At 36.9% G+C, this 23391-nt stretch overlaps 1 long non-coding RNA gene across 3 annotated transcripts in view; it reads left to right on the plus strand.

Moving 5' to 3' along the window:
- Window positions 1-21325, plus strand: part of LOC139362216 (uncharacterized) — a 69037-nt gene extending 47712 nt beyond the window's left edge. For 2 of the 3 annotated variants that reach the window (XR_011620613.1, XR_011620611.1), the window contains exons 2-5: window positions 12249-12435; window positions 12518-12625; window positions 20054-20179; window positions 20891-21325. This is a non-coding gene — a long non-coding RNA (uncharacterized lncRNA). The remainder of the gene's footprint in view (window positions 1-12248; window positions 12436-12517; window positions 12626-20053; window positions 20180-20890) is intronic. The other variant, XR_011620612.1, reaches the window with a different exon arrangement.
- The last annotated feature ends 2066 nt before the right edge of the window (window positions 21326-23391 follow it).

Raw genomic sequence — 23391 nt, forward strand, 5'->3', positions numbered from 1 at the left:
AGCTACCTGTTAGTAATACCTAAAGAGGAAAAGTCTGCATTAAGCCTTGGCATATTTTTTTGTAGAAGAGAAAATATTGCACAGAACCATACAAAATTAGAATCAGGAGGGATCACATATTCCATTAAGTAAAAGTCTCTCATTTTAGAAAATCAGAAAAAGAGAAACAGAGGTGTTAACTTGCCAAGATCTTTTGGTTGGAGACTGTTCAGAGGAGGGACACGGCCCCTTTCCCCTGATGTGCTCCTTCTCTATTTCATGGTTTCCTTTAATCGCCAGAAGACTTCAATCTCCCTAGCATTGTTTATAGAAATATTCTGGCATATGTCAGCAAAAATGTTCAAATATGTAAACTCCTTCTCATCCTCCCTTAGCCAGATTTTTCACTAACTTTATCTCACTTGAAAGAAACATGAGAAGTACTTCTCTTTAGCATGGGAACCAGCAGAATCAATTTCTAAAAACAGTTATTTGGTTTCATAGGCTTTAATTAGCAAAGTAATTGTTTTGGTAGCATTTTTCACCACAGTGTTATTCTCAAAATTAGTTTTAAGGATAACATGCTTGTTTTCTAAAAATATTGGGTTAATGTGGAAAGCATTTTTTAAATTTAGTCTCTAAATACATTTTTATCTCTCCAATAAAGGTCAATTTGTAACCAATTAACACCTTAAAAATACAGGCAAAGCCTCTGCATTAGTCTCCTATGCTGTTACATTAAAATTAAAATGTCCAAAATTAAATTAGTATTTAAATAATTAAAATGTGAAGTCTTTTTGAATATGTTCCATATATCTTATCAATTTTAAAAACACATATTTAAATAGATAATTTTACTTTTTAAAACTTCAGACCCCTCAGAACTCATGTAGTGTCCATTCAGGTGATTATTGTGAATAATTATTATATATTGAGAATCTACCAGGTGTCAAATTCATCTTAAGTCATCTTGCTCATCTTTCACAGAAAACCATTAAGGTAAATGTGATTTTTCTCATCTTATTTCCATGTTATTTTCTTGAAATTATTCCTCAGTTTTCTGTATAGGTCATGGGAAACTAAAGAACACAGAGTAAGGAAACTTCTAGAGAAACGGCTAGTTGATGCAGAGGTGAGATATACTCCATATCTGTCTGATTTTAGTGCTTAATTTTGTTATTATTATATCAATGCTTCTCATATTTTATCCTCATTGCAGCTCTTTTAAGTTTACTTTAATTTTTCTTATATTTTCAAAAATTCCCACTTTCCTTTTTACATGATTCAAAAATTAAATATCTTCTTTCTAAGTCTCTTAACTTTTTATTTACTCTCCTCATTCTTTCCTCAAAATATGACTACATTAAACTCTGCCATGACAGTAACAAAGACTTACAAATCAAAACAGGAATATTAATTATTAAACTTTTGAATAAATTCTGTTGTTTAATATCATTTGGTGTTCATTTTCTCCTGGATATCTGGTAGATTACTCCTTATCTTTCTTCAAATTTCTTTCCAAATGCTGCTTTCTAAAAAAGGATTTCTTTTTTAACCTTCTTTTATTTTATTGAAATATAATTCACATATAATAAACTTCACCATTTAAAATCATACAAGTCAGTGTGTTTCAGTATATTAAAAGCTTATGAAACCATTACCACTAATTCTGTAACATTTTTGTAACCCTCTTGAAGAAGCCCTTTTCTCATAGATCAGTCACTCCTCATTCTTTTCTCTTCCCCAGCCCCCTGCTGGCTCCTGGCAACCACTAATCTTTCTATCTCTGTGAGTTTGCATATTCTTGACCTTTTGTGCAAGTAGAATTGTACAATATGTGTATGATTTTATGTCTGGCTTTTTTCACTTGGAATAATGTTTTCGAAGTTCATGTATCAGAACTTGATAATATTTCATTGTGTGGTTATACTATACTTTGTGTATCCATTCATCAGTTAATAGGCATTTAGGTTGCTTCCACTTTTTTAGCTGGTATGAATTCATTTATATGTTAAATATGTTAATCTTATGAAGATTTGTGTTCAAGTTTTTGAGTGAGTATATGTTTTCAGTTCTTGTGTATGTGCCCCTAAAAGTGGCATGGCTGGGTCATATAGTAAATTTATGTTTAACTTTTTGAGGAACCTTCAAAATGTTCACCAAAGTAACTGCACAATTTTATCTTGCCAATATATGTTTTCAATTTCTCCACATCTTTGCCAACACTTGTTAGTGTGCATCTTTTTTGTTATAGCTATCTTAGTGGGTGTGAAGGGGTATCTCATTATGGTTTGGTTGCATTTACCTAATAACTAATGATTTTGATAATCTTTTCATGTGTTCTGTAAACTTTATATATCTCCTATGTTGTAATAGCTATTCAAATATTTGACCCATTTTTTTCCTCACTGAATCATCTTTTTATTATTGAACTTTAAGAGTTTTAGAAATATGTTCTGGATCTAAAATCTTATTAAATGCATGACTTGTAAGTATGATTGGCTCTTCTGTATGTTATCTTTAAATTTTATTGAAAGTGTCCCTTGATGCACAAATGTTTTTAATTTGATGAAGTGCAATATATCTGTTAATATTTTTTCTGTTTGCTTATGCTTTAGGTGTCTTGTCTAAGAAACTTTTGCTTAGTCCAAGGCCACAAAGATTTATGCCTATATTTTCTACTATGAGTTTTATCCTTTTTTTCTCTTACATTTATGTCTTTTACCTATCTTGAGTTCATATTTGTATATTTCATTTCCTTGCTAATCTTCTGTCTTCTTATTTTATTCATCACTGAAAGTCAGGTGCTGAAATCTCCAACTATTATTGTTGAATTATCTATTTCTTCTTCTAATTCTGCTTCATGTATTTTGGGTCTCTGTTGTTAGGGACATACAGTTTTATAATTATATCTCCTTGATGGACTGACCTTTTTAGCATTATAGATTGTACTTTTTGTCTCTCGTAATAGTTTTCCTCCAAAGTATATTTTGTCTTTTATTAGAAAAGTTACTATAGCACTTTGGTTGCTGTATACATGGTATGTCTTTTTCCATCTATTTAGTTTCAACCAATTTGTGTCTTTTAACATAAAGTGTATCTTCTGTAGATGGAATATAGTCACAGCATAGCATTTTATCTATTCTGCTAATTGCTTCCCTTTTGATTGAAATGTTTAATCCCTTCAAATTTACTATAATCACTGATAAGTTAGGATTTATATCTGTCATGTTTCTAGTTGTTTTCAATGTCTTTTCATTCTTCTATTATTCTACTCCTGCTTTCTTTTGGCTAAATAGATATTTTCTAGTGTACCATTTAATTCCTTTGCCATTTCTTTTACTCTATTATTTTCTTAATTGTTCCCTGATAATTACGATTAACATTGTTATTTACAAGAGTCTATTTCAGATTTATACCAACTTAATTTCCATAGTGTACAAAAACTTTGCTCCAATATTGCACCACTTCTTTTGTTCTCCTTTGTGCTATCATTGTCATTCATATTACATCTTTGTACATTGTATGTAATATAAATGAATACACATATATAATTATTGCTTTATATAGTTGTCTTTTAAATCAGATACGAGAAAAAAAAGAGTAATCACAAATTTCAAATATATTTACACTCTTTTACATCTACCTGTATAATTACTTTCACCAATATCCTTAATTATTTTTTTTTTTTTGAAATGGAGTCTCGCTCTGTCGCCCAAGCTGGAGTGCAGTGGCTGGATCTCAGAATATCCTTAATTCTTAATGTAGATTCGTGTTATCGTCTAGTGTCTTTTCAGGTCAGTCTGAAGTACTACATTTAACATTTCTCATAAACCTATTTTGTCAGTGACAATGATCTCAGTTTTTGTTTGGTGATATCTCAATTTCTTTTTAATTTTTGGAAGATAATTTTGCTGGATTTAGAATTACTGACTGAAGTTTTTGTTTTTCTTTTAGCAACTTGAATATGTCATTCCATTGTCCCTGGCCTCAATAGTTTCTAATTATACACTAGCTGTTTACCTTAGTGAGAATTCTTTTTACATGATGAATCAGTTCTTTCTGGCTGCTTTCAAGGTTCTTTCTTTGTCTTTGACAAATTGATTACGACTCATCTGAGTGTAATCCTTATTGAGTTTAACCTATCTGGAGTTCATTGAACTTCTTTGATGTATAGATTAATATTACTTTTGAAATAAAATTTGTTAAGATTTTGTCATTTTTTTTCAAATTTTCTTTCTGTCCCTTTTTCCTTTCCTCCCTTCCTGGATTCCCGTAATGCATATATTGGTACAGGTGATGTTATCTATAAGAGCTCTCTAAGACTCTGTTAATTTGTTGTTGTTGTTCTTTATCTTTCTGTTTCTCAGACTGAATCATTTCAATCAACTTATCTCTATGTTTGCTGATACTTTCTTCTGCCCTCTCAAATTTGCTGTTGAACCACTCTAGTAAATTTTTATTTCAGTTTTTTTATTTTCAATTCCAGAATATATATATATTTTATTTTTTATACTTTAAGTTCTGGGATACATGTGCAGAACATGCAGGTTTGTTATATAGGTATACAAGTGCCGTGGTGTTTTGCTGCACCTATCAACCTGTCATCTAGGTTCTAAGCACCTCATGCATTAGGTATTTGTCCTAATGTTCTCCCTCCCCTTGCCTTCCATCCCCGACAGGCTCTGGTGTGTGATGTTCCCCATTCTGTGTGCATGTGTTCTCAATGTTCAACTCCTACTTATGAGTCAGAACATGTGGTGGTTGGTTTTCTGTTCCTGTGTTAGTTTGCTGAGTATGATGGTTTCCAGCTTCATCCATGTGCCTGCAAAGGACATGAACTCTTTCTTTTTTGTGGCTGCATAGTATTCCATGGTGCCACATTTTCTTTATCCAGTCTAACATTGATGGGCATTTGGGTTGGTTCCAAGTCTTGCTACTGTGAATAGTACTGCAGTAAACATATGTGTGCATGTGTCTTTATAATAGAATGATTTATAATCCTTTGGGTATATACCCAGTAATGAGATTTCTGGGTCAAATGGTATTTCTGGTTCTAGATCCTTGAGGAATCTCCATATTGTCTTTCACAATTGTTGAACTAATTTACACTCCCACCAACAGTGTAAAAGCATGTCTATTTCTCCACATCCTCTCCAGCATCTGTTGTTTCCTGACTTTTTAATGATCATCATTCTAACTGATGTGAGATGGTATCTCATTGTGGTTTTGATTTGCATTTCTCTAATGAACAGTGATGATGAGCTTTTTTTTCATATGTTTGTTGGCCACGTAAATGTCTTCTTTTGGGAAGTGTCTGTTCATATCCTTTGCCCGCTTTTTAATGTTTTTTTTTTTTTCTTTTAAATTTGTGTAAGTTCCTTGTGGATTCTGGATATTAGACCTTTTTCAGGTGAATAGATTGCAAGAATTTTCTCCCATTCTGTAGGTTGCCTGTTCACTCTGATGATAGTTTCTTTTGCTCTCCAGAAGCTCTTTAGTTTAATTAGATCCCATTTGTCGATTTTGGCTTTTGTTGCAATGGCTTCTGGTGTTTTTGTCATGAAGTCTTTGCCCATGCCTATGTTCTGAATGGTATTCCCTAGGTTTTCTTCTATGGTTTTTATGGTTTTAGGGTTTACATTTAAGTCTTTAATCCACCTTGAGTTAATTTTTGTATAAGGTTTAAGGAAGTGGTCCAGTTTCAGTTTTCTGCATATGGCTAGCCAGTTTTCCCAGCACCATTTATTAAATAGGGAATCCTTTCCTCATTGCTTGTTTTTGTCAAGTTTGTCAAAGATTATTTCTATTCGTATTCCATATTTGGTAAGTCATTGTTTTCATATTTTTTTTTTAGTTCTTTACCTATCATGTCCTTGAGGTCTTTGAACATATTTCATACAGCTGGTAGAAAAATATTTATCTAGTAAGTCAACTTTTGGGCTTTCTTGGGAATAGTTGCTATTGATTTTTTTCTTATGCATGGGTCACACTTTCTTAGGTATTTGCATCTCATAATCTTTTGTTAGAAACGGGACATTTTAAATAATCTAATATGACAATTCTAGAAATAAAATTCTTCCCCCTCTCCAGGATTTGATGCTGCTGCTTGCTATAGTAGTCTTGTTTGTTTGTTTAGTAATTTCTGAGTTAATTTGGTAAAGTCCATATTTATTGTCATATGTGGTATTTTAGGTTACTCGATTACCTTAGTGCTTAGATAATGATTGGATAATTTCCTTAAAAGTCTGGAACCAATACATCTTCCAGCTTTCGCTGAGTGGCTTTCTGTGCTTGTTGCAAAGCAGGCCCTCAACATTCAGTTAGGCAATGGACAACTCTTCCTTAGCTCTCAGTTTCTCGTTGCACAGGTCCCTATGGTCAGCCAGAGGTGGTGGTAATATAGGACTTCTTAAGGATTTTCTGAGCATTACCACACCCCTGAGCATGTGCACAATCCTATGCATGTATATGACTTTCTAAATTACAAAAATTGTGTTTAAGATTTTTTCAAAGACCGTATTGACATGTCATTTCTCAACTTTTCCTTTTAAATTTTTATTCATTGTTTCTCCTGTTATCCACTGCCTAAGGCAACCACAAAGTTAAAACACTTTCCAGTAATTGTTTTTGATAAATATTCTTCAGGGAAAATAATTTTTGCACTAGGTGAGCTCCTAAACAGGCCAAGTATAGGTAGCCTGGTAAGTGATATCTTTGAGAGAATCGTCAGACTGCTCAAATAATGACAATTGATTTGGAATGAAGCTTTTTAAAAAGTTGCAACTCCTTTGTACTCCCTTTGATGGCTTCTGAGCTACCGTGGAAATGTGGGCTGTTTATTCTCAAGGGTACTGCAGAGCTGGAGAGCAGGAGATAAGATTAGAACACTGACTGCTCTTGCTGAGATCATTTATTTTTCCTGAATAAATCCTCCCTGTGTTACTTCAAGATTTTTGTTATTTTTTCCAGTATTTTGAAGAAATGATTCTGACATTTTTTTTGGTCAATTTTCTCATTACTTTTGTGGAGGAGATCATTTTTGGAGGTCCTTCTGCCATCATTTTTGCTAATATGTCCAGAAGGGATTTTCCTGAACACCTTATTTAAAATAAATGATATTAACCTCTCACTCTTTTTCATACATGTGTATATATATATAAATTAGAGCACCAACCTTATTAATCAGGGACCAACATTTTGCCTATAAAGTTATTTACAGCTTATTTTACTGAAGCTGGGGGCAAAAACAAATAAACAAAAAACTGTTCATGGGAGAAATTGCTAAAATATTTTCTTCAAATAGCTTTTTCTATCTATGTGGACTCACTACTAAGTTGCACTGCGGAAGATATAACAGGGGAAAAGATTCTTTTTTATATATATAGTTTCCATAGTACTGTTCATTATCTGCCATACTATGTATTTAATTGTACACTTGTTTATTGCCTACAGTAGACTTTGTACTCTTTTTCCATTTTATTTTCCTTTTCCATCTTAATAGCATTTTACCTAGGCCTATGAATGAGAAGCTAGAGACTACATTTCCCTCTCTCCTTTGTAGCTGGCAAGCTGATGTTACTAGTTCTGAACAATGGGAGTAATGTGTGTGATTTCACTGTAACTGTCTCAGATTTCACTGTCTCAAAAGATAAATGCTTGCTCTGGAATTTTTTCTCCCCTCTCAGGTAATATACATTGTGTTGACAATACAGCTGCAAGCATTTATGTAAGGTCTGCCACATAGATAGAAGAGGTATAGCACAGGAGGGCATGGCAGAGCAAGATGGAAGGCATCTGAACCCCTAAATAATTTTGTAGAGCAAGCTGCTCTTCCTCATCAATATCATTACTAGCCTTCAAAGAAAAAAAAATCCTGTGATTTATCAGGGACCAATGTTTTGCCTATAAAGTTATTTACAACTTGTTTTACTGAAGCTGGAGGCAAAAACAAACAAACAAAAAACTGCTCATGGGAGAAATTGCTAAAGTATTTTCTTCAAATAGCTTTTTCTATCTATGTGGACTCACTATTAAGTTGCACTGTGGAAGATATATTAGGGGAAAAGATACTTCATGAGCACCAAGGGTAGTTAATAACATTCTAATCCATGTAAATTAAATACAAATTATAAAACAATTTCTAAATTCTAGGATCATATACTCATGGGGCTTACAGATAGACACTGAACTTTTAAAAAATATGAAGCCACATAATTGGGTTAAGTGGACAAAAAGGCAGTAGTAGAACCAAATGCTCATCCTTAGGCCTAGATTGGTATATTTACTTACCTATCATTTTTCCTGTGGTTATGCATGGCTAGAAAACATGATTGTGGTGGACTCTCATGCATTATATCATGGTGGTAACTACTGGATCCATCATTACTTGCTTGTTCACAGGGGAAGCACAGGAGAATATGGTCTCAAGACATCATTTAAAGATGCTGGATTTCCCATAATTTTGAGCTAAGCTATGAGGATGCAAAGGCATAAGAATGACACAATAGACCTTGGGGACTCTGGAGGAAAGAATGGGAAGGGCGTGAGGGATAAAAGACTACAAACTGGGTTCAGTGTACTGCTCGGGTGATGGGTGCACCAAAATCTTACAAATTACCACTAAAGAATTTACTCATGTAACCAAATATTACCATTCCTCAAAACCTATGGAAATAAAAAATGAAAAAAAATAGATAAAGATGCTGGACTTACTTCACTGTAGCCTACCTTCTGCTTGAGTATCTGAAGGTGTCCCCTTCATTTCACTCTGTTGGCTCTCCCGCAAAGAGCCAAGAAATGATTCTCCTTACATCATCTGTTCATGGTTGTTCCTTCAGAATTGGGGCTTACTTTCCATTGCTTAAAGTGGACTTTCTCGCTTTCCACTCTCTGCAAGATATAACATGGTTGTGTCCAGGACCCAACTTTGATCATACAGACAAGAAAAATGTCCTAGGGGATGGGAAAGCAGCAGAAATAGGGGTATACACTTGCTCCCTGAATGACCGTGTGAGTCAGAACCTCCCCATTCTAATTGTGAGACTCTGATTCTACCTAGGACACTTTCCATATGCAAGTTACTCATGCTGTATAAATATTTAAGCCACATGCTGTGTTTCATGATATTATTTTGGCAAACGAGAAAGGTGTATTATTTAGAATTAAACTTAAGTTGCTGTAAGCCCAAACACAAAGCTTAAGGAAAATTCAAGGTCACTACTATGGTTCTGGATCATGATTCTGTGATATAATAGTGCTAAGAGGAAGGTGATACTTTCAAATGGCCATCAGGGACCATGAAACTATAAAGACAACAAGGAAAAGGAAACCCAAAACTTGTAAGACTGCTTTGCTCTTAGTGGGAAGGGGAAAGAAAGGGACATATAGGAGTTATAAAAGTAATGGCATAGATGAATTTTTGTTAGTTGACATGTTTTGCTTTATGCCAAATATATATTTATAAGTACTCAATTTTTAATAAAAAAATTTAAAAAAGAAAAAAGAGTTCTTGGTAAGGCAATGAGAATTAATCCTTCTTCTACCAACTCTTAACTAGGAAGAAGGGAGAGAGTAGAAGACACTAATATTTATTGAGCACCTACTATGTGCCAAACAGTTAAGGTGTAGTAACAACAATTATTTCATTTACCTGTCATAAAGATACCTCAAATGTCATTACTATGAACTATTTTTGGAAGAGAAAACTGAGGATGAGAGAGTGAATGATTTTCCAAGGCCACACAACTAGTAACCAGCAAAACTGGGATATAAGCTTGTGTATTTCTTGACACTAAGGCCTATGCAAATGGCTAGTGGTATAAGGTACTATTTCCCAATTCTTAGTTGTTGGCTCAACATATACCTGATATTTTCCATATTTGAGCACTTCTGACTATCACTGTAATCACTTCTAGCATGCTGAACATACCATATTGTTATTTCCTTAATATTTTTTCTTTATAACTTGATTTTATTTAAAATGGAAACTTTGCATGATAGGTGGAAAATGGAAAACTGCTATCATTTGGCATAAATAGAAGATAACAACTGTGATTAAAATTGTGATGATTTATCTAGACACTGTTTGTTGAAGGCTCTGGGTTAAGACCTGTTTTCTGTTGCTTGTAAGGGGGAGATTAGCAAGTGTGTATGTGAGGCTGTTAGAGGCATGTTCATACCAGACTGACTCGTATTCAGGAGCATTGAGAAAAAAATGGAAAGAGAATTACAGTTTACCAGGTGAATCCATGGTGCTTATTGCTGTACCTGAGTGTCAAGTCAAACCTAAAATATTTCATATTCTACCAGTCTAGTACTTTGCGAAATAATAGTTAGACTGAAGTGGGTTCACATCTTTGCTCCAGCAATTTCCAGTTAATAAACTTCTCTCATTTAACGTTTTCTCACTTGTAAGATGGAAATGGACCTGACAGATTCTTGTGAATATTAAACGTGACAGTACATAGAAAGCCCTCAACAACCATGCTAGTAAATGTTCAGAGAAAATGAACCATGATTGCTCTGTTCCCTGCGCTCTATTATATTGTTGCTGTAGCTATCTGACCTTGTAATTGTAGCTGTAAAATTGTGGCCCCCATCCCACTCAAGAGTTCATTGAGATTCTTGTTACAAACCACTTGTCACATAAAATTGGATTTAAAAGATCAGTGAGGAGGTGTATCATATCAAGACCTTTACTGAGCACCAGGACTGATGGGTAAGGTGATTTTTTTGTTTTGTTTTGTTTTGTTTTGTTTTTTTCTCCGCACAAAGGTGTTTAGGGCTAAGAGAGCAAGTGGGATCTGAAATGAAGCTTATGCTGTGCAGCCTAAGCCACAGGCTGTGGCACGGTGCTGCGTGAACCTTAGCGGGTTTTTGTTTTGTTTTGTTTTTTGTTAACCTTATTTGTACTAAAGCTCCTTACTAGTGTGGCAGTGGCCCCTCCCTTCTAATTGCCCATTAGTTATTTATATGAAGACTTCTCCTATGCATTGTGAGTGCATTGATGATAGAATAATCAGATTAAAGATTCTTAAGCAAACTTACTAAAGAAGGCAGCTATTTTTTTTTTTCCAGGTACTTTTAATGTGCCAGATACTAGGCTAGGGACTTGGCACGGGTCCCAGAACCCTGTCCAACTCTGTTCCTATCTGTTCATCCTCTCTGCTATGTCTGCCAGTGCTCATATCAGCTCTGATTCTGCTTCCAAATAATGTCAAAGTTCAGTTTTAAAGTAAAAGTGTAAGTCTCCATGGAATTGAAGAAGGAGCTGAAGGATGGATAGGGACTGGGATATACAAGGGAGAGAGGCAGGATAGAAAAAGTCATCCAAATTTAGCTGTGGCAGAACTGGGTTATTTTTATTTTGGCCAATAAGCAAAATTCAGAAAAGGATCTTTTCCCTTTTGTTAACTTTAAAATAAAGAGACCTCTGACTGTGTCACTGCAGTGGTTTTAGGCACTATATTTATTCTCGTAAGGGGAGCGAAAGAAAGAAAAAATTGATGGAGCCAGGTGTCTTTGCTTGGGTTGTAACTTCTCTTTCTCATCATTTGAACCATTCCCATCTGTGAACCAGGCTAGTGGAGGGGACCTGGTTCTCAGCGAGAGACAAGAAGTCATGCATCCACGTGGGCCCTCCCTTCCATTTGCCCACACAGATAGGCATTGTGGGGTCTCGGGCAGGTCCCTTAGCCTCTCTTCATCAATGTCGTAGGTTCTCACTGTGATCAGAACTTTATATGTATCAATTGGTTTAATCTTCATAACAATTCTAAGAAATATTGCAGGGTTGAGTAATGCTCCTATTATTCTAATTTTATAGAAAAAAATGAGAGTAACTGTCTAAAAGAGGTACAATTATTAAGTGGCAGAGTTTCATCTAGAAAATGGGACTTGACCATTTCCGGGAAGGAGGTGCATCTTCTCAGTTTCATGTTGGTGCTTGGACCTCTACTTCTATGAAGTCTAAGTTAACAAATGAATTGATTTATTATTTATTATTAGCCAATGTCTAAAGCTTTATCTTTCAGGATTTTAAATCAAGCATGTAAGTGTGGCATTTGTTCGGCCTTATAGGCTGTGACATCTTCTGTATATACATGGTTTAAGGAACTAGGGAATCCTGAGGTGAGTTGGAAGTGGCAACCCCAATGCTGCTGTACTGACATCAGCTACTGGGGGACAAAGTGAGCCCCAGGAAAGCCCAGTAGAGGTTCTCAGCTAGTAGAAAGGAAAGCATTGACTCAGCATCTCTCATGTTCCAGAAAAGTAAAAAGACACATTATGGACAGTAACGGAGAGACTTTCTGCTTATGAACACCTTGGCTGCAGTTGGGAAAGAAGCACTAAACAAAGTAGGCTTACGAATCAAGCCCTTCTGTATCCATGATGTCTGCTATAAATAAAGATAGACTTGCAGATGGGACCCTGGAAACGCTAAGACAGTTTTAGGTAAGTGTGTGTGTATGTGAGTTTCTTTAGTTTGGAGTATAAAATGAATCATTATTCATTTTTTTTTTTTTTTTTGAGACAGGGTCTCACTCAGTCACCCAGGCTGGAGTGCAGTGGTGCGATCTTGGCTCACTGCAACCACAGCCTCCTGGGTTCAAGCAATTCTCCTGCTTCAACCTCCCAAGTAACTGTGAGTACAGGCGTATGCTACCAAGTCCAGCTAATTTTTGTATTTTTAGTAGAGATTGGGTTTCACCATGCTGGCTGGTCTTGAACTCCTGGTATCAAGTGATCCACCTGCCTTGGCCTCCCAAAGTACTGGGATGAAAGGTGTGAGCCACCGTACCCGGCCCATTATTCATTTTTAATAGGCAATTTGTATGACACTGGCTCCTAAATTACAAAATGCAATTGCAAAAATAGTCTTTCTTTTCTGAGAGAGGTCTTTTTAGCTTGACAACTTCATAAATCTTGGACCTTCTTGATACAAAGTTATTGTGTTGGTTCCTATCACTAGTAGAGAACACTGGAAAGTCTGCTCACTGTTTACAGTGATTTACTAGTGATCTTCTAGTCTGATGCCATCATTGCCTGCTGGTGGGCTGGAGGTACCAGTCAAGTAATGGTTCTCAACTGTAAGAATTCTTGCTCTTCCAGTATTAAGGTTACTTTATTATCCTGTTCCAATCTGATACCCTGATACCAGGGACTCAGATCACACAGAGCTTCTTTCCAATAGACTTACCCCCAAACTCCATTATTTGTCTTCCATGGCACCCAAGATATTTTCTTGGGTTAAGACAATAATACCAGGATTTCTGGGTCAGCAAGTCTTTAAATATCCACATCATCCAGTGCCTGGAGCTAGTCCTTACCAAAGACTTTGGGTATTAGCTTTGTTTTCCTTGCATCACACCTGGTGGAGAGGCGTAAATTCAATAGGATCTCTGTAAATTGGTGTTAATACATCCTCTGTAGCTACTCCTACTGCTTCCAACCCCAGTCGAGAAAATGGAGAAGTGAGGGTCATATTAGGAATCTCTGCTTCCACAAGCCAGGGCTGAGGGACTAAGTGGCTAAGTTGGCTGGAGTTCCTGGGTCAATAGGGACTTCCCTAAGGGGACTTTCCCCTGAGCCAAAATGAGTCAACAGCTGCAAGCTAAGGGATTGAAACTTCAACCAGTCATACAGGGAGTTTAAGCTTTAGCTGCAGTCTGATGTTTTTAACCAATTAAGCCCACCAACCCACAAACAAATATAAGTTAATTCTATAGGACAGAAAAAGGAAACGGGGAGGGGTCATAAGGGGTTATAAGACACACAAGCAAGAAACGGCAACCCTTCCGGGTCCCCTTCCACGCGTGGAAGCTTTACTTTCGCTTTCGTTTTCCTTATGCTTTAATAAATCTTGGGGCAGCACACTCTTTGGGTCCGCGCCTTTGTCTGAAGTCTACGCGTTTCTCTAATCGAGCTGTAACACTCGCTGTTGTGGTCCACGGCTTCATTCCTTGAAGCCCGTGAGATCACAAACCCTTCAATCAAGAAAAACCTTCGATCGGAAGAGGACTTCTCGTCTCTGGGCCATGTATCTACTATTGCAGTTCCCACAAGTGAACTTCATACCTCCACGAGTCAGATGTTTTCCTTTTCTTTTTTATTCCCAAAACTCACTTATTTCTTGTCTCTGTTGAATAGCAGCTGGACTGACCACTGTGTATCTCCAACTGTCTGCATTGACCATTCTCCCCGTTGGTCACTTGATTACATGTATCTAATGTGTCTAGCTATTTTTTGCATAGAGGCTGATTACAGCTGCAGGAACTGAGGGGGCTTGACTTTTGATAGAAACTCTGGATCATGTCCCAGAACCACTTTAAGAGATTGGACTCATGAGACCCCTTGTTTCAGGCAGGGCCCTTGATGGCTATGTCAATTTTTCACAGAGCGGGTTATAACAGGGGACTAGATAGTAAAATGTTTAGGTGAAAGAGGAGGCAGAAGACAGAGATTCATTTGGACTGGAAGCTTGGTAACTCTGAGGTGTTAGAAGTGGAGAAAATGATTGGAAAGCCATAGAAGGATGATCAGGAGGTCAGTTTGGATGAGTACTGATTATATGACTTAGTTGTTAAAAGTTTAGGCTATGTATTCAAACAGATGAGGTTTTGAATCCCAGATCTGACATCGATTATCTGACTTTCAGTAAATTAGTTAATCTTTCTAGGATCCAGTTTTCGCAACTATAAATTGAGGGTAGAAGAGATTGTAAGTTGCAAGGTTGGTGTATGAACTAAATAAGACAACTCATGCACAACACCCAGTTCCTGGCCCCGGTAAGACCCTCTAATTGTTGTCAAGGCCCCATTTTGAGGCTATTGGTTAAGTTGCTAATGGATACATGAATCTTCATTGATAATATTAAAATCTAAAAATATTTGATGTCACAAAGCCTATATCCAAGAAGGTTGAGAAATTTTTATATGATTTGATTATACATTTTTATATGATTTCATTTAATTTGAAAGCCTTAGATAGTATTCCTAGTGATCATTTTTGGAAACAAAAAGAAAAGGCAATACCTTCATGGAGAGGGCTAAGAAATAAAGTATAAATATTGCCTATATAATTAGTTTTATTTCCATCTGCACCTTCATTTTTCAGCCTCACCCTAATCCTGGGCTCTGCTGTGGATTTGAGGCAGGAAATGGGACTTGAATCCCTTTATCCTTTTCCCCTGCTAGCTGTCCTAGTGACATTTTGTGGACTGAGAGAAGGAAGTGGAAAGCAAGGGGAGGAAGAGAAAGGAGAAGTGGATGGTAATGAATCAGAAGTCAGTGAAGGGATGACAAGGGGGCAGAGGAAGGAAAATGGAGACTTAGTCACTAAATGGTGAAAGAAAAGCCCCACTCCCAATTCCCCACTCTTCTCTCCCCTGCACTGGGAGACACTGTATGCTAATGTGCCCAATCTAGCATCTGTTAATGCCTTAACATTTCTCTGTATCCTCCATGCATTCTGGCACAGTCTTTGCCTCAGGCATGCAAATTTGCATTTTTCCCTTGACACTCTTTTAATATGCACTTGTACAAGTAGCTTTCTAAATTTGCCTGAAATAAAACATTTGCAAGGTATTTTAGAAGGCTTATGAAGAACTGGATTGGAGTTAAGCTTAATTATTATTTTACCCACTTTCTTCTTTTTTTATTTTAATTTCTAAAGAAACCGCTAAAATGTCCATAATTTGAGAAAGTAAAAAATATTAAAAATAACTATAACCCAGAGACTATCTTTCACTGGCAGAAAGATGGATGAGATGGTTGGTTCTAAGTTAATTAAAAACATTTGTAAATATTGCAAGTACTATGTTAGAACTCTAGAATGTGTAAGTGTATGCAATATCTCAAAACCCCCTCTACTTTTATATGGATGGAGAAGGGCTGCCTCTTGGAGGTGAAGTCCAACTATTTATCCCGATTAGATTAACATCTTCACAAATTTTGCTTTAGCTCCTTTCATTCACTAATCACTAGTCAGTTCCACACTTTCAAAGGACCTGATTACATGGCTTGTAGAATTAACAACAATCTAGGAAATCATTAGGCCTTTATTCTCAGGTTTTTAACATGATGAGGTACAACAGCTTTGAGATGGGCTGACAGTGAGACCAAATGTTTTAAATAGGTAGAAGGCTGCATGAGGGGCTAAGGGGGCAGAGCCCTGAAAGCATTGTAGGTAGAGGTTGGTCCTTTTGTGGTGGTAACTGCCTCAGAGACTGATGAATGCCTGGGGGCAAAGCTAAAATTTCAATAGAAATGATTATAATTTATCCCATGTTCATTATGAACCTTGCTCATCTGGTTTCTTAACCTCTCTCTTGCAGCCCTCTTAGAGTAAATTTACTTCCTTCTTACCGTATTAGTGTTTTGATGAAAAAAGTAGAGTTGCTCAGAATTTTTATTTTAACCAGTATGGTTTAGGTGTTCAGAGCACAGACTTGGGGTTAAAGAAACATTCTGGGTTGAATTTTGCTTCCATCTTTCACCAAGTTCTAGTTTTGTGTAGATTAACTTGCCTAAACTTACTCTAGCTGAATAAATGCCAACTTCCTTATCTGTAATCTGGGAATAACAATGCCTGCTTAATAGTGTTGTTGTAATGTATTAAGGTGTCTAAGAAAAATTCAAAGTCGGATCCGGAATATAGTGTTTATGGAGCTAGTGAGTTGGTGACTCATACGCACAAGATTTGGTTTTGCCAAAAGTAGAGAAAACAAGTTTTCAGGATTGCCAGTTAAGCAGTTAGAGGGAAAGGTAAGTTGGATGAGGGAGATGGAGAGGGTGCCATTCTCTGTGCCATGTTGTAGTTCTTCAGTTTGATATTGGATCCAGTGGACAGAGAGATGGGAACTAGAATTACACAGAAAGTGCTACTTAAAGGTTCAAGTTATAGCATGGTACCCTTTGGGAGAGAAGGGCATTCTCCTTTTGCATGGACCACAGTGCTGCTGTGACATGTGAATGACTCTTGGCTCTGAGAGTAGCAAGAGACAGCCCTGCAGTGGGTGTTCCCATGGTGAACACGGACCAAGGCAGTCTTCAGCTTGATGAAACTTTAGACACTCTAGGGCCCTGACCTCCCTTTTCTTAGAACGTTTACTTTCGAAAGCCTGTAATTTCAAATTCCTTCTCTGCTCCTTTGAGATATGTATCATTTTAAAGGCTTCTGGCCAGCTTTATAACCTATGAGTATCTTTCTCAAGGACTTGGGAGCCATCCCTTTGAAACGTAATCATCAAGGAAGATAGAATCCCTCTCGCTCAGTCTCTGTGGGGAGACAGACGCCTAGCTTTGGTGGGCATCTTGCTCCACATTGTAAAACTGCCTGTTGATGTGAAGATAAGTGCACGTTTACTTTTCCTTTAGGTAAAGCCAATGAACAAACATGGACATCTTGAATTCTCCCTCTTTGAGTATTGCCAATTAGCAAACACAGATAGCTTGAGTTTTCCCTTTCAGCTCTTAAAAATCTTCTTGTCCTTTGTTTCAGTGGAGTTAAGTTCAGACTTAGTTCTGGCCTCTCTCCCTTAGTGCAATAGCTTTGAATAGCAATTTCTTTGCCTGTTTGACTTTGTCCTGTGCCAATTTTTGTTTTGACAACACCTTCCACTGTGGCAGCGGCAGGCACATTCCTGTGGCTTAGAGGGCAATGGGGGCTGATCATATGAAAAAGAGACATAATGAACAAAAATATTTAAAAAGTTTGCCTTAGGGTGATTTGAGCTTAGGGTCAGTTTGTCCTGAGATGGTAGGCACCCTATGGAAATCCAAGAGTGGAGGCAGGGGATATTTAGATTTCTATTGTTAATGTCACTGCATTACTGTTCAAAAACTTATAAGGACATTAAGGCTACAAAAAATTAAGTAATGCAGTTAAAGAGACTACTACTGAAACAGATTAAGCCCTTACTAGGTGACAGTTACTGTTATTACTTATTCACAAACACACCAGTATTTATTGAGAGTCTACTATGTACTAGATGCTGTCTTAGGCACTAGGGATACAGCAGTGAACAACAACAATAATAAAACAAAGTTCTGCTCTCATGAAGCGTATATTTTAAGTGAGGGAGAAAAGTGAGCAAATAATGCAAGTTCAGATGATGATACTCATTATGGGAAAATACAGACAGCCAGAGGTTGGAGAGAAGTTAAGGAAGAAGCCATTACAGTCATTTTGTCAGCATTCTAGTAGTCCAGTTACAACTCAAACCCCAGTGTTTTGGATATACACCAAGAGATGACATGAGTCCTCTGGCTGACCCTGATAAATCACAGCATCACAGGGTTTCAGTAGCCCTGAGTGGCTTTATTTCACCTGGCCTGCATCTCCTGCTGTGACATCAGGGTTGGCCCTGCACAGCAAAGACAGAAATCATCTTTGAGTGTTGTTTTCCCATCAAATAGTCTGTCCATGCAGTAGCCCCTGTTTTCCTATAACTTTCTCTTGCCACACTGAGTGCTCAATTGGCCTCTTCAGTAGGGTCGCCACTGCTGGTACTCATTGCCCGATCTGTTGCTTAGACTCAGGACCTGTACCGAAGGGTGGGTGCCCAAACCATACCAGTTGGTAAATATTTTGAATCGTACTCCTGCTCTTAAGCTCATATCAATGAAGCTAATTTTTAAAGTCTGACGCAGTCTAGGCAGGCACATTCCTATTCAAACTTTGTCTATATTCTTGCCCATCTTTCTCTATAACATGAGAAAGAAACTACTCAGCACACCTTTCCCCCATATTTCCACCTGAGATTTTGTCCCTATCCTTAATTCGGCTTTCCTGTGACTCTTACTACACGATCACTTGTTAATGCAGGCACCAGGGCTTACTGGTCTTTGCTTCATAGAAACTAATTGATTTTGCTCTTCATGGAGAGACACTCAATGAGTGTGCCAATTAAGAAACAACATCCCGACTTGTTTCTTTCCCTGTAGGGATGAAGTAGAATTTTAAAGAAATTGTTGCCAGCTCTTTAACACATTCATCTGACATGTCATGTGAATTGGTTGGGAGACTTTTAATCTTTAAATTTGAAACATTTCTCAGCTGGGGAGAAACCACTTTCAGTAACAGCTTCCCTAGGCTACTTAGATTGTTTCCAAGCCCAGACCCATTCTGAGAGAATTTTCTGATTCTGCAGGTCTCCCTTAGCCATAGATTTATAAAAGGCGTCAGGACTATAAAATTGGGGGTGACAGGATAATATATGCAATTTTCCAGTTACTTCATGAAAACAGCTGTAGTGACAGTGGATCAAAAATCATTCATATTTTTTCCAGTGAGCACTACATGCATGCTTGGTATTTAATACCCAGATGAAAACTGCTTGAATGGTACCAACAGATACAAAATTAAAATCTGTTGAAGGTCCTCGTTTAGACTGTGCATACTATGAAAATATGGGAGACATTATTGTGATGGGTGATTTTGTCTTTTTTATGTATATTCTGTTAATACAATTAACCTTTTATCAACTTTATTGAGGTATAATTGACAAAAAATGGTGTATATTCAAGGTGTACAACATGAGGTTTTGATTTATGTATACACTGTGAAATGACTGTCAACATAGGCATCACTTCAGAAAATTACTCCCCTTTTACCGTGTGCTTATGATACTTAAGATCTCTCTTAACAAATTTCAAGTGAAATAAGCCAGACACAAAAAGACAAATACCTCCTTATTTCACTTACATGTGGAATCTAAAAAAAAGTCACAGAAATAAAGTAGAATTGTGCTTACCCAAGGTCAGGGTGGAAGAAATGGAAAGATATTAGTCAAAAGGTACAAACATTTGATTATAAGATAAATAAGTTTTGGAGACCTAAAGGACAGCGTGGTGACTATAGTTAATAATAAAGTATTGTATGCATGAAAAATGCAATTTACTTTCAAGCATTAATTGAAACAATTCACTTTGCAATTCTAAACACCTGGAATTCTGTCCAAGCAGCCCTTGGACAGAATTTAGTGTCAGTTATAAACATAGGTGTGAACCGTCTGTAGTGGGGGCTTTGCTAATGTTTATTAGTTAAGTTCTTTTTATTTTTTATTTTTCAGAGGCGGGGTTCTTGCTCTCTTGCCCATGCTGGAGTGCAATGGTATGATCATACCTCACTGCAGCCTCGACCTCCTAGGCTCAAGTGACCCTCCTGCTTCAGCTTTACAGAGTAGCTGGGACTATAGGTATGCGACACCATGCCTGGATAGTTTATTTTTATTTTTTAGAGACAGGGTCTCCCTATGTTACTGGAGCTGGTCTCAAACTCCTGGTCTCAAGTGATCCTCCCACCTCAGCCTCCCAGAGTGCTGGGATTACAGACACAATCCATCTATTAGTTAAAGTTCTAATGACATGAACAAGATGATACAAGTTAAGAGCCACTCCTTTTATACTATAAGTTATACCAAACAGTACACTGGAATGCTAGAGAATTACTGTACAGAGCCTGTCCAAATAAATGATCTCTGATAGGATTGTCCAACTAGCAATGAGTGTTATTTCAAGCCCAAGTGGGGTCAATGATGAATTTTTAGATTGACTCTTTCAATATGAACTGTTTGTGAGAATTAAAAATATATACCTATACATAAAGTATGAATACAGTTATATTTTATATAATTTTAAAAGGCAAAATGCTTCTCAAAGAGACAGTTAAAATTTTAAGGTATGATTTTTTTGTTAGCATTTTTCCAACAGGTATGTGGCTAACAGTTGACTAAATCTACTTACTCTTCTTTCTGGGCACACAGCTAGACTGCATTTGCCAGTATCCTTTGCAATTACTGAATATTTGCCAATGGGCTGTGAGTGAAAGTGAGATTCAAGCTATTCTTAGGCTTGAATGTAACATATCGCCCATGGGTGCTAGACCCACTATGTTCTTTCTTCTTCAGGAGTGAGGCAGACACACTTGGTAACCTGGGAAATCAGGACTTGAAGATCTCAGAGACGCATGAATCAACGGGTCCAAGTCCCTGAATCACTTATTGGAGAAGAGCTACTGGCAGAATAAAACTATCTATTTGAAAGTAAATATATGAGAATAAACTTACCCTGTCTGAATCACTGTATGCTTTGGAGTTTACTAGAGTAGTCAAATATGCTGTTTCTGATTTCCAGACAACCTTTAAATATGAATAGCTGCAGTCACCTGTTCTTCCTAATTCCTTTTACTATGGGTGTGCACAGTGCTTCTGTGTTTTGTCTGGTCTCTCTAACCACGTAGGTGTTCACTAAAGTGCCTTTTCTTACTGTCTTTTCAGAACTTGGACTGAGAGAGATTTTAGGCTTTGGAAAAGCTCAGAACTTTCAGCACATGTATATTATAAATTAAATGACTGATACCACATTGGGGTGGCTTGAGTACCTGTGGAAGTTCTTTTTAATGATAAGTGTTACAAAAGAATATACAAAGGAAGGGCAAATGGAAATGTAAAATGTACTCTCTTTCATCTCACTGTGTTCCGGAACAAAAGGAAAAGTTCTGGGTCATGATGAATATTTGAACATTATTTCAAAACATAAACCCTTCTCTGACTATCTTGCAGTAGTTACATCGTTCCCATAATCTCTGTCCAAATGCTTCTCTTTGGTCTCTTTCTTCTCTCCCAACACTGACTTTTGCTTCATGAGGTTGAGAACTACTGAGACAGATTGAATAAAGGCAACAGTTTTCCAGTGCTGGAGAAACTCTAGCACACTGGAGTACAAGGATTTCCTAGGACTGTGAGCAGGGGTACACTGTGCTCCCCACAATGTTCATGTTGATGAGCATTATGCTATATTCTTAAGGGGCTCTAGGAGTGTAAAGTTGACTCTCTGTTTTCTCCCAAACATGCTAACATAGTGGGGAGACTGTCTCTCATTTATTGGCTTATGCTAGGGGAAGATGTATTATAAATTCAAAATATCTATCTTTTTTAGTTTCATACAACATGATGACTACTAAGCTAAAAACTGAAGACATAATGAAAGTAAATAGAAAAATATGACTCCCTATAGATGTCTTCGTATTAATCAACTTTAGATCAATGGAAAAAAAAAACCATAATTGTTAGGGGATAGCTTTGTGTCATGCAAGCTAATGTTAGGCAACAAAGGTGTACGCAATGGGGAGAAATAGCCATAGGAAGAAACCACATAGTTTCTGTCCTGTGAAATCTGGTAGAACACTTATTTAGGACATAGTCATCGACAAGAGAAGTAGTAGTAATAAAAGACTACATTTTTTTGAGACTTTCCTATGTGTTAGGCATCATCTCCAACAATCCTATAAATTTGGTATTATTGTAAACATATAATCAGAATACAATTACCCAGCAATCAAATAAATGGTACAAAAGGTTGAGTAATATGACTGATATAAAAGTCTAACAGAACTTAGAAAACTTAAGTATATCAAAGGTTGTATTATTTCAGATAATCCAACAAATGGGAAAGAATATACCGAAAATATACTCATTGACGTATTTGATTACATTTCTAATTTAATTAAACAAGAATGCAAAAAAGTATTGGGTATGGGTTGACCATTTGGAGAAGAAGCAGATGCGTATATCACAACACCGCCTCCCTGGCCTGCACAATATCTAATAGGTGCAGATAGTGCCTGTGATACCGTTTGAGCAGGGAAGGAGGCTTTTGGGTATGAGAAATCCATTTGTGCCATGCCCAGGCCTTTTGTCATCAGGGGCATAAATCAGTGGTCAGAGAGAATTTAGGAAAAAAAAAACAAACTACATTTTTAATCAAGTATATTTACACATATCCAAGATGTTGCTTTCTACATGAATCAACAAGGTCATAGCCTCATAGAAAATCTATTTGCCTGTAGCCAGTCTCCTGCTTTGATTTAATTCTCTTTTATTAGGGATGTTTCTGATACTGAATACAGGGACCATGTTCACACAGTAATTTCACTGTAGTTCACACCTGAATCTTGATGGGGAGGCTGTGTGGTCAGTTTTGCAGCACCATTGGTCATATATATTTGTGGTGTTGATGATTTTGTACCCATAAAATAACTCACATATGATTTTTATCTAAGATACTGTCTTAGTTCAAGCTGCTAGAACAAAAATATCATGGACCTGATGACTTAAGCAACAGAAATGTATTTCTAACAGATCTGGAGGCTGGTAAGTCCAAGATGAAGTGCCCGCTAATTCGACTGTTGGTGAAGGTCCTCTTCCTGGGTTGCAGATGGACACATTCTTGCTTTATCCTCACATGGTGGAGAGAGATATCATCAGTCTCATGACTCTTCTTATAAGGACACTAATCCCATGCATAATTAGGGCTCTACTCTCATGACTCTAATTATCTTCCAAAGGCCCTGTTGCCACCTACTTTGAAAGTTCAGGTTTCAACATACAAACTTTAGGGAGACACATTC

Source organism: Macaca nemestrina, chromosome 3 (assembly GCF_043159975.1).
Source record: "Macaca nemestrina isolate mMacNem1 chromosome 3, mMacNem.hap1, whole genome shotgun sequence".
Lineage (NCBI taxonomy): Eukaryota > Metazoa > Chordata > Mammalia > Primates > Cercopithecidae > Macaca > Macaca nemestrina.